Here is an 11,185-nt window from a genome sequence, read left to right as displayed (position 1 = left end):
CTCTGCCGCCTGGGTCGCCTTTGAGGGCGTGGAAGAAGCAGATTTGGAAAGACAGGGCAGACCCGTGAGTGGGACAAGCTCACGCACAGTGACATCCTGGGCATCGGGGAGGCACCCGGTAATGCAGGCCTGAGTGTGCGGAAAGCAAATAAATGGGCTTGTGCGCCTGAGAAAAACATACTAGAACCAGGTTCTGGTACAAGTCCTGGATCACTGCTAACTAGAGTGAATGACCATAATCTCTTTCCGCCTCCCTTTCTTCATCTTTAAAATCCTATATAATAAAAGGCTAACATGCAAATGGACCAAAGAGCAGACCTACCGGTCACTATGACACTCACTGACCACCAGGGTGCAGACACTCAAGCAGGAGCTGCTCCCTGGTGGTCAGTGGGCTCCAGGAGGAGCCCGCTCAGCCTGAAGCCCTGAGCCAGGCTCTCAACTGGCAAGCTCAGCGGCAGTGGCAGCAGCGCTAAGGATGTCCGACTGCCAGCTTAGGGAGTGGGCCTAAGCTGTCAGCTGAACATCCCCTCAGGGCTCCTGGACTAAGAGAGGGTACAGGCCAGGCTGAGGGACCCCCCCCCCCCGCCCACCCAAGTGCATGAATTTCGTGCACTGGACCTCTAATGGAGATATAAGTATCTTCCTCGAAGATCCAATGTGAAGATTAAATGATTAAATATGTGAAATGATGAGTACAGGTTCTTGATAGATAGTAAATAAGAATTAATAAATATTAGTTATTTATATTATTAGTATTTGAAGTGGCAGTGGTCATTCTTGAATTGTCTTAGAACATTATAGGCATGCATCAAATATTTCACTTTTAAGTATGACATGCAGTGTTGGTTTACCACTGGAATATGGGTCAATTAAAAATATTTCCAACTCAGCTGGTTTGGCTCAGTGGTTGAGCATTAACCTATGAACCTTTCGATTTCCAGTCAAAGCACATGCCTGGGTTAAGGGCTCAATCCCTAGTAGGGGACGTGCAGGAGGCAGCCAATCAATAGTTCTCTCTCATCATTGATGTTTCTCTCTCTCTCTCTCTTTCTCTCTCTCTCCCCCTCCCTTTCTCTCTGAAATCAATAAAAATATATTTAAAAATATTTCTAGCTACAAAAATTCCAAACACAGTGCTTTATTCAGTCTATTGATTACTACTTGTAACTTGGAGAGAGAGATGTTAGCTTGGTAAACTGATAGGTGCCTTTAGATTAGTCCCTATTATCATTCATGGTCCATTTTGGCCCAACTGCTTACCCCTCAGTGGGTTAGAGTTTCTCCCAGATAGCCAAGGTTTCGTATATACCGTAAGTGATATATGGTTCTGGGTTTCTCTTCTCTCTGTGCGTGTGAATTCTCCTTATCTGGCTTGGGGGAAATTAGGATGCTTTAAGTCATTTCCTATGCTCTGGAATGGGACATAAAATATAGATATTTTTCTCTTTATGAATGTTTGATAGAGCTCTTTCACAAAGTTAGTTGAATTTAGTGCCTTTTTTTAAGGTGAAGAAATGACTGCCTTTTCATTTTTTTCTATAGTTGCCTTTTTCATTTTTCTATCTTTTCAAGAGTTAATTTAAGTAACTAACATTTTTAAGGCATAGAGTTTAAAATATTATACTCTAATTGTTTTAAATTTCCTCTGTGTAGTTATATCTACATGTATACTTATTCTCATAGCTAAGGTTGTTTATTATTTATTATTTGTTTTTTTCCTTTTCAGAGGCTTTTTATTTTACTGATGTGTTAAAAACAAATTTTTAACAGATCAAACACTGATTTAATATTTTCAATTTCATTATTACTATTATAAATATATTTTAAATTTGTTTTCTTTGAGGCTCTCTCTTTGTGTTTATTTTATAATTTTTTCTTATCTCAGTTGATTGTTTAAGTCATTTCATTTAGTTTAAATTTTAAACTTTTTTATTTGTAATATAAATATTTAATATTAAGAAGTGTAAAAATACCTATTTGTTTGTTTGTTTTATTTCTGTCATTTTGGGTGGTTTATAACAGAAGAAAGGGTAGATGCATGTCTGCTATCTTGATACAATCTCTTCTATTTCCATGAATTCCAATTTTAATTAGTACTAGTTAATTATGTAGTTTTTGAGCTGGTCTAGTCTGTAAAGAATTCACTTGCAACAAGTGATTTGGAGGGTGCTGTAGTGGTCATTATTCCTGCTCACTAAATATTTCTCTGTTCTCTGCTTTCTGAACACTGCCCTTTGAATTTAAGCTTTGCCATATGATTTGTTGGGCTAATAAAATGTAAGCATAAGTATCTTGTGTCACTAGTGCATAAACTTTAAGAGACCATTCATGATTCACCTTCTCTCTATTATGGCGATCATAGAAGCAGGAATCAAGATGCGGCATCCATCACTCTGGTCCCCAAAAGCCTAAAATGAGCAGAATCACTTGCTCACTTACACAAACATATTACATGGGCAGAAATAAACGTTTGTATTTAGCCTCTGAGAGTTGGGGGGTTTGCTACTACATTATACAGGCTATCCACTCCTGATTGTTATATGTGCTCAGATAACTCCTTTTCATTAATATATTTTTATTTATTTCAGAGAGGAAGGGAGAGGGAGAGATAGAAATATCAATGATGAAAGAGAATTATTGATCGGCTACCTCCTGCATGCCCCACACTGGGGTCGAGCCCACAAACCTGGCATATGCCCTGGATGGGAATAAAACTGTGACCTCCTGGTTCATAGGTCAATGCTCAACCACTGATCCACACCAGCTGAGCCATTGTCAGAGGTCTTCAAACCCCTTTTACTAAAGATGTTATTCTCTCACACACACAAAAAAAATGTGTAGGCATTTTTTTTCCTCTACAGGGCCACAAAGAATAAAGATATAGTTATGTCCCTCAGAAATGGTTGAATAGTTATATCTCAGGACTATGAAAGATGAAATCAATAAATTATTATTATTATTATTATTATTATTATTATTATTATTAGGAAAGCAACTAGTGCTGGTAGTTACCTGTGTCTAAGTTCCTCTTGAAGAGTTGTAAGCATAATAGATGTTTGGTAGATAACTGTTGAATTTTAGCTGAGTGATAATTCATACAACCATTGTAAGTTCAAGGTGGCCACTGCCAAGTTAACCCTCTAATTACTTCTGAGAACACTGTTGCCTGTATACAATATTTATTGATGGGTAGAAGGTAATATATTTGCTTTATACCTGTTTATATAGAAGTCTTGTGTCTTTGGATAACCTATTACAAAAGCTACTATTCACTATTCTTTAAAGGCTATATAATTATATCCTGAAACTATGGACTCCCACTCTCTTCCCCTGCATAGATCAGCAGGGAGGAAGAATACCCTAACTGAATTGACTCAGAGACACAACAGGTGCTTTTAATCATCCAAGAGCATATCCACACTCATAGAAGGTTCCATCATATTGATCTGCACATAGACACATTTATGAGATCATCTGTCTCTCTTAATAGTTCATTCTGCCTCCAAAGAGTAGGTAAATTCATCTTCATCCAATTGTGATATTCTAAGCTGTTTCTCTAAATATGTTTTCACATTTTATAAATTTACAAACATCTGTGAGTATGTGGAGTGAAAAAGTATAAAGCAAAGTATCTACTAGGTATTTCAACATTATTATATAGCAGTGCTAATTGTATCACTTTCTAAAATATGCACCCACTATATTAGCCATAGAAAACTAAAATAGACAAACCTACTTCTTATTAAGTAGTGTCAGGGTAACAAATCTATTACATCATTATTATTTGGAAACTAAATAAATGTGTAAGTGCTATTTCTTAACTTCAATATAAATTTCTTTATGGCCTATAGACCTCAGAGACACATTATTTTTATTAATTTAAAGAATAATAGGGAAATGTAGGTAAATTTAGGTCTACTTTGTTATTTATCATACAGTATTTCAAGCTATGATGGATCCATGTAACATTTCCCACCAAATATGCATTTCAACAACCATTAATACACAGATATGAGTCAAGTACTATTAAATGAGGAAAAACTTAAAATTATATTTTTTAATCAACTCACTACTACATTATGAGCACAAAAATTATCAGAGAAGGGTCATAAGTAATGAAATGGAAATACTTGGGGAATTAACAACTCTGAATTAGTAAAAAAAATCAAAACATAATGTTTGTAATGAAGTTCTAATTATCAGTTCTGTAAAGTTGTTACATTCACTAAAAGCAGCAGTAACTGGAAATTGTCACGGAATGGCCAAGATACACCAAGTTGCTTGGTGACTGTCAAGTAAAATAGTATTAGAAAACGGATCTTCCTGACTGCACTAAGCCAAAGGAAAGCACCTCAGATGATTACCTGTGAGGACAAACTCAGAGCAACATTAAACCCAGACTGAGCAGAAGGCCTACAGTGGCCTCTTTTATTATTTAAATGAGCGACACCATAAACAACTCTTTGATAGTCTCATGCTGGGCTGTTGTTCGGGCCCAATCAGACTTGATTAGGAGTGCACGTTCAGCCTTTTATGAACACCTGTGTCTAAAGCCCACAAATAATTAGCTTAGCCATACCATTTCACTCTAATAATGCTGTAATTTGCCACGCCTTTCAGGCTCTGGACAGCTGGTGCTATTGAAAAAAAAGCACCTCAGGATTAAGCCCTGACTTCATGCCTGAGTCGGGGAGGAGGGGGCGGGGGCGAGGGGCGGGGAAGAGAGGATTTGGGGTATCCATGGCAACACACTTAGCCTGCAAATTATCACCTCTACTCATAACTGGGACAGTCTATCTTTATTTTATTGGAGTTATCCATAAAATAAAGAGAATGCATTGGAAACTTCTACTATAAAAAATATACATATTTATTATTACTTTGTCAAGAAATATGTAAGATTAAGAAGGCCCAGGAAAATTTTTTCAAATTGCACCTGTCCAAAGTTCATTTGGTTATTTAATATAAATCGAAAGATAACTGAGGGATGATGAGGTCCACCACCGATGGTCAATGCTAATTGACACTGTTATCTATAGCTGCATGGAAAGCTAGAGGTGAATTATTATCTTGAAAAGCTCTTCAGCTAAGAGCAACGATGTGACTGCTATGCTTTCATCTGAGTTTCTAGAAAGTTATAAATTGGACAGCCTAGAAATGCTGATGGCCATGCTCAGGTTCCCCTCAGCTTCTGAACACTTCAATCGGTGTGTTCCATTAACACAAACATGGCAGGAAGATGGGCTAAATCATGACTCACCTCAAATATTGGCCCAGTCACATATCTATATATCTATATATATATAAAAGGCTAATTTGCAAAGTGTCCCCTCAGGAGTTTGACTGGGAGAACGCAAGTTTAATTGCTCGCTATGACATGTGCTGACCATCAGGGGGCAGCACAGAACATGGCAGGCAACCAGCGGCAGCAGCAGGGTGCTGAGAGAGCAAGGGAAGGAGAAGGTGGGGAGGAAGGGAGGCGGAGAACCTGATTGGCCCTCATTGCCAGCCATACCTAGGGACGCTACCTGTGCACGAATTTTGTGCACCGGGCCTCTAGTTACTCTATGAATTTGCACGAGACCAAAAAGAAAATTCTCTTCATATCAGGCCACACCACACTTGGCTCAAATAAACAAAATAAGGCTCTGCTAAATAAAATATGATGGGAGGCAAACAGGCATTCCTTTCCTACTTAACAGAAAACTACTCATTGCATGCGGGTTAACTAGTTTCAAGGCATTTCAGTTAAGTACAGTGTAGATTGCACAGGATACCATCGTAGTTAAAGGCTTCAGCTTTGGAGTCAGACTGCCTGGGTTATATCCAAGTCCTGCTACTTAGACACATTGTAGGACTTGCACAAACCAGTTACCCCTCTTAGCCTGTTATTTCATCTGAAAAAAAGACAGAGAGGGAGAGAGAGAGAGAGAGAGAGAGAGAGAGAGAGAGAGAGAGAGAGAGAGAGAGAGAATAATAATACCTACTTCAGGGGCAGAAGGTGAGAATTAATGAGATGATGTGCATAAAAGGCTTTTTGCAATATGCTGGCACATGGTAAATATTAGCTACTGTTATTAATTGTGTAAACCAGGATATTTTCTACCCAGATCCCCTTCAAGGAAAGACTTGTCACCTTACCCGATAGCAGACAGCCTCTGATTGTCAACTGCTGTGGATTTCCTTCAGTCGCAGAGACAGACTCATCTCACCCAAATTCATGCCTTTATGGAATCAGCCCATCCAAATGACTGTCTGAGATGAGGGTGTAAAGACCCAGCCATTTCAGCCCGACATGGGACACCTGTGGAGTGAACCCGCTCGGGTTAGCTAAGGCTCCAGGTAAGACTGCATTGCAGTTCCACATCCCCTCCCTCCCAAGGTTACTGATCCCTAATGCATACCTTCCACACCAAACTCCTTTTCTTTTATCATAGAAAGGTACTTCTTTATTAAAAGAGAAATTAACCATTCACACTAGAGACTGCAGCAAGAAATTCACTCAGTCTTGCAAGTCTAGAATAGGCAAACTTCATGGTAAGGAATTCTTACATTTTCAAAGAGTGAGGAAAAAGTGGAAGAAAATCATTTAGGGCAGTGTTTTTCAAATTTGGCTTCTTTCACTGACATATGGTTGGGAGAGGGAGTTGCCAGTTTTCTGTGATAACTAGAGGTCCGACGCACAAAATTCTGCAAGGGGCTTGGCCCTCGCAGACCTGGCTTTGTCCAGAAGGTCATTGGGCTGTTCAGTCTAATTAGCATATTACGCTTTTATTATTATAGATATTTTAAATTTTGTGTTTTATTTTCCTTGACAATCTAAATCAAGCTATACACACTTGTTCAGAGTGGCCATCTCTTACAAAAGCATTGCCAAGGAATTACAGCATCCGCCCTGGTACCTCTGTTCCCTGTGGCACCAAGTGAAGACCCACAGTGTTTGACATTTCATGTGGAGTTTCTCAAATTGGGCCCTCAAATCCTTCACAGAATTGTTGAACATTTCCTGTGCAATCTGTGATTTGTCAACGTTCAGAACAGTGGTTCAGAGCAGTTATTTCCAAGATAGGGTGGGGTGGGGGTTGTGACCAAAAGATGCATGTAGTTTGAAAAGGCACATTCAAAATACCTATTGCTATCATAATACAAACTCCATAAAGTCAGATGCAACAATGTAATTTTGGCTGTAGGGCAGTAGCAAAACAAGAACCATAGATTCATAGTAGGGGCTGAGACCAACTCAGTTGAGAAACACTGGCTTAGAGGTAGAGGTGTCTAGCACATGGAGAACAGTTAGGGAGAAACACACCAAAGATGCTCCCTCAGCATCTGCTTTCGGATCATAGAAACTGCAACTTTGATAAACCACAGGGAAAATAATTTTAAGGTTTCAGAGAACATTTCTGGATATTGCAAAACATCAACATTATTAGATTCAATTTAGCAAATAATGTTGATATTGGGTTCTAGGGAACACAAAGTAAAATAAGATCCAGCTTCCATTTCTTTAGAAACAGCCCATAGACAAACAGAAAAGCATTCCTCCCAAAGCAGAGGCCTGTAACATAACAAGCTAATTACCAATTACTCAGTAGAATCAAACATAAACTACTTTCACAACAAAGCAAGGGACTAATGCCCCTATTGGTACCAATGCTAAGTAGTAGAGAAATATTGAAATTTAATTTGGGTCTTGAAATATAAAGTTGAGACTTGTCCATAGGTGGAGTATGAAACTGAAAGCAACAAATGAACAAACAAGAAAAATAAACAAATGAAAACTCATATACACAAACAATAAACAGTATGGTGGTTACCAGAGAGGAAAGGGGGTGAGCAGTAGTAACGGGTTAGGGAGTCACATACATAGTGATGGGGGGGGGGGGGGTATAGCTCAGTGGTAGAGCATTTGACTGCACATACATAGTGATGGAAGAAGACTTGACTTTGGGTGGTAGGCAAACAATATACAGATCATGTATCATATGAATGTACACTTGAGACCTATATAATTTTATTAAGCAATGTCACTCCAATAAATTTAATTTTTTACAGCATAACTGTAAAAACAATACTGCTGCAAAAACGCATGAAATTTCCTGAGAAGTTTAAAAAATGTCAAGAAGGCAAGAAGAAAGAATACCTGGTATAGTTATAGTTGAGAAAGGTAGTTACAGAGGGAGCCAGAAAAGTTATCTGAGGGTAAGTGATAGAATGCTTTCAATATCATGTAGAGGACTGAGTTTTCTCTAACAAGCATTAGGTATCTTGCCACCATCCTATCTAATAATAGAGTAACATGTAAATTACCATCACTCCGCTACGCCCACGATTGGGCGGCGGAGGCTGGGGGGCGGGACTCGGGGTGGCCTATCCAGCCATTGAGAGGCACGGATCCGCTGCCACTGAGGAGGGCTACCCTGCTGTTGAGAGGCGCAGGGGCGGGACTCCCACCCCCTGTGCCTCTCAACGGGAGTCCCGCCCCCTGCGCCTCTCAACAGCAGGGTAGCCCCCCTAGGCGGCCGCAGACCATCAAAAGTGGGGGAGCTGGGTGCCTGTCTGCTCCGGCACCAGGCCTTTCAGAAGCCTCCGTGAGCCGGAGGCTTCTGAAAGGCCTGGTGCACCAGCGGACAGGCACCCAGCTCCACCGCGAAAAGCGAAAGCATGTAGGGGTCCCTACACGTGCATGATTCAATCATGCACTGGGCCTCTAGTTTTTATATATTATTCATCACTCCATTGTTCTAAAATCTTAGATAAGTGTGGGGCAGGGTAGGATGGACACGAAACAACTAATAGAAATGCTAAAATTAAAAAAAATTAAAATACTGCCTGGCCAGCGTGGCTCAGTGGTTTGAGAGTTGACCTATGAACCAGGAGGTCACATTTCGATTCCTGGTCAGGGAACATGCCTGGGTTGTAGGCCTGATCCCCAGTGTGGGGTGTGCAGGAGGCAACCAATCAGTGATTCTCTCTCATCATTAGTGTTTCTCTCTTTCTCTCTCTCTCTCTTTCTCTCTCTCTCTCTCTCTCTCTCTCTCTCTCTCTCTCTCTCTTTCTCTCTCCCTTCCTCTCTAAAATCAATAAAAATATACTTTTAAAGGAAGGAAGGAAGGAAGGAAGGAAGGAAGGAAGGAAGGAAGGAAGGAAGGAAGGAAGGAAGGAAGGAAATACCGACAATACAAAGTGCTGTCAGGGATACAGAGAAACTGGAAAGCTCATACATTTAATGGGCAAGCATGACATACATACAATCTAGCAATATGGCTCTGAGGTATTTACCCAAGTAAAATGAAAAGAAATGTTCACACAAACATATATTTATGTTCATTACCAAAAGCTGGAAATAATTCAAATGTCCAACTGCTAAATGGGTGAGAAAAAAAACCATTATGGTAAATCCATACTATGAAATACAAATTAGCAATAGAGAGAACAAACTGTTGATATATGCAATAACAGAGATGAATATCAAAAGCATTATGGTAGATCAATGTTAATACCCTGCTCATGATATTATAGTTTTACAAAATATACTCTTTGGAGGAAACTGGGCAAAATGTAAAGGAATCGCTCTATACTATTTCTTGCAACTGTGTATTATTTCTTGTTACAGCATATGAATCTATATTTATATCAATGACATTTTCGATTAAAAATTGATCTTTTCATTCCATACTAAATTAGTTTTCAGAAAAAGGAACCTGTGGATATGTCATTTTTAAAAATGTATCTTTATTGTTGAAAGTATTACAAATGCTCCCTCTTTGTACCCCCTTGACTCCCTCCACCCTACTTACACCCCCTCTCCAGGCCTTCACCTCACCTTTGCCTGTCCATGGGTTATACATATATGCATATAAGTTCTTTGGTTAATCTCTTCCTGCCCCCCTCCCCTCTGAAATAAATCAGTCTGTTGCATGCTTCATTGTCTCTGGATCTAGTTTTTCCATGGTTTCTTTTTCTTTCCTGATGTTTCAATATTCCTTCTTTTATTATTTCCTTTCTCTTTGAAGAACTTCCTTAAGCCAGTCTTTAATGGTAGACATAATAGTGAAAACTTCTTACAGTTTTTCTTTATCTGAGAATGTTTTTATTTCCCCTTTATTTATGAAGGATAGTTTGGCAGCTATAGAATTCATGGTTGACAGCTTTTTTTCTTTCAGCACTTAAAAAATAATTATGCCATTTCCTTCTTTCTTCCTTGATTTCAGGTAAGAAACGTTTTATTATTTAAATTGGTGACTCCCCATACATATAGTGCCAGTTTCTCTCTGGTTGCCATTAGTTGTTGAAGTTTTTTTTAACATTAGTATTCAAAAGTTTAATTTTGATGTGTTTTGGTATAGATTTCTTTGCACTGTTCCTGCTTGGTTTTTCTCAAGTTCTTTGACCAGTAGGTTTGTGTCTTTCACCAAATTTGAGGAGTTTTCAGCCCCACTCTATCTCCTCTCCTGGGACTTCAATGATTTGAATGTTGGGTCTTTTATTATTACTATACAGGTCTCTGAGTTTCTGTTCGGGTCTTTTATTTTTCAGTTTACTTTCTCTCAGTTCTTCATAATGAGTATATTCTATTTTTCTGTCCTCGAGTTCATTGATTCTATCCTCTGTCATCTCCACTCTACTATTGAGTTTTTTCTATTTATTTTTCAGCTCAATAATTTCCATCTTGTTTTTTTAATAACTTCTTTTCTTGCTGATATTTTCTATTTTTAAAAATATTTTTCAAGAGAATTTGTAATTGATTGCTGAAGTAGTCTTGTGACAGCTACTTTAAAATCCTTTTAATATTTTATTCTCTGACTCGCCTTGGTGTTGGCATGAGTTGATTATCTTTTCTCATACAAGCTGTCATATTCTTGGTTCTTGGTATGACTGATGATTATTTATTGTATTCTGAACATATTATATGCTATATTAGAAGACCCTGGGTTCTATTAAATATTTTATTTTGGATGACAATCACCCTATGGAGATTTAGCATGTAGACCTTGGTTTACCCTTGCAGGTGTGGTTCCAATGGCAGTTTAATTTTCAGAGCCTTTTTAATATTTGTTTGGTCTGCTTGGGTTATCTGGTACTCTGGGGCTCACCCGGTTGCTTCTAGTGACTGCCTGAGGTTTAAAAAGGGATTTCCCCAGGCAAAACTTCCACGTGTCTCTAGGTGTGGGAGTTGTAT

Source organism: Cnephaeus nilssonii, assembly GCF_951640355.1.
Source record: "Cnephaeus nilssonii genome assembly, chromosome: 11".
In the NCBI taxonomy this organism is placed as follows: domain Eukaryota; kingdom Metazoa; phylum Chordata; class Mammalia; order Chiroptera; family Vespertilionidae; genus Cnephaeus; species Cnephaeus nilssonii.
This window is presented reverse-complemented; position numbering follows the sequence as displayed.